This window comes from Gossypium raimondii, chromosome 12 (genome assembly GCF_025698545.1).
Source record: "Gossypium raimondii isolate GPD5lz chromosome 12, ASM2569854v1, whole genome shotgun sequence".
Classification (NCBI taxonomy): domain Eukaryota; kingdom Viridiplantae; phylum Streptophyta; class Magnoliopsida; order Malvales; family Malvaceae; genus Gossypium; species Gossypium raimondii.
Window position 1 is genome coordinate 33,720,776 of NC_068576.1, and position 1,528 is coordinate 33,722,303.

At 36.6% G+C, this 1,528-nt stretch overlaps 1 long non-coding RNA gene across 1 annotated transcript; it reads left to right on the plus strand.

Annotated features, from left to right (window-relative positions):
• The first annotated feature begins 598 nt into the window (after window positions 1-598).
• On the plus strand, window positions 599-1,274 carry LOC105762410 (uncharacterized). The gene is made up of 2 exons (XR_001123898.2): window positions 599-858; window positions 1,092-1,274. It is a non-coding gene; the product is annotated as an uncharacterized LOC105762410 (long non-coding RNA).
• Window positions 1,275-1,528: the final 254 nt, after the last annotated feature.

Consider the following 1,528-nt stretch of genomic DNA (forward strand, 5'->3'; position numbering starts at 1 on the left):
AAAAATCATTTCAAACCTTTTTTTTTTTTTTTTAAATTTGTAACCCTCTCCCCTCTAGCCAAGCCACCCTTTGGTCAGCCTTGACCCTAGTGAGTCACCGTCGTGTTAGCCATCAGTTTTCGGCAACAGCTTCGTCGTTCCCGATGGCCGAAAAACCCCAAAATGCCCCCTTTAACCCCCTTTTCAAGAGAAGCCCTATTTTGGGGTTAAAAACACCGGAATCTGGGCAAAATCGGGCAAAAAATAGAGAAACCCTTCGGTTTCTTCTTCTCTTCGGCGACCGAAACAGGTAAAAAAAACTTTTTTATCATTTTTCTATTTTTTTCAAAGAATAAATGAAAACAAATTAAAAGAATCACATTTTTTTTTAATTTGATTTTTTTGTATTTGATTTCTCTTTTTTTTTAATAAAAAAAAACCCACTTACAATCGGTTTTTGATTGAAGGGTATTTAAAAAGCGGGAGGATTAAAATTTCAAATATCCCTTCTAAATAAAAACACGCGGATTCCAAATGTGGATCGAGTCAGGTGTCGTTTTGCACCACTACTTAAGCCAATAATCTTTCAAAAAAATCATTTCACACCCTAGTTTTTTTTTTTAAATCTGAAATCCTCTCCCCTTTAGCCAAGCCACCCTTCGGCCGCCCTTGACCTCGACGAGTATTCACCGTGCCGGCCACAGGTTGCCGGCAACGGCTCCGCCGTTCTCGGTGCCCAGGAAAACCCAAAATGCCCCTTTTTAACACCCTTTTCAAGAGGATCCCCGTTTTGGGGTTAAAAACACCAGAGTCTGGGCAAAATCAGGCCAAAAATAGAGAAGCCCTTCGGTTTCTTCTTCTCTCTGGCGACCAAAACAGGTAAGAAAAACTCTTTTATTGTTTTTCTATTTTTTCGAAGAATAAATAAAAATAAATTAAGAGAATCACCCTTTTTTTTAATTTGATTTTTTATTCAATTTCTTTTTTTTTTAAACACCCACTTACAATCGGTTTTTGTAGGCTTTTTATAGTCAAATTACAGTATTATTTTTCTATTTTTTCTCTATAGTTTGCTATTGTTTCTTTTGCGTGTTTGGTTGTTGTCCTTGCAGGTGGTGGTTGACGGTGGCAGACCTCGGGTGACGAGAAGCTTCGGGCGGCGTGCCTACGAGGGGGGTGCGGCATGAAGGGGCTAGGGTTTTGTTTTAGTTTTCTGAAAAAACTTAATGTTGTGGGCTTTAGAGTTTGTGTTAGTGAGACTGTAATTTGGACTTTTAGTGTTTTGGATTTTATTTTATTTTTGGTTTTGTATTCTGTTTGTTTATTTTTTGGGTCTTGGGTCGGACTAAATTGGGTTCCTATACCATTTTTAGTAAAAAAAATATAAGTTGACTCCTAATATATAAACCTCATGATAGTTTTACCAATTTGTGCAGGTATGAACATGATTTTGTTACGTAAAAACTTCACTAAGTTATATTACATTAAGATTAATCTAATATAAGCCATGGATTTATGCCCTTGATAATGGGTTTTTAGTAAACAAAAA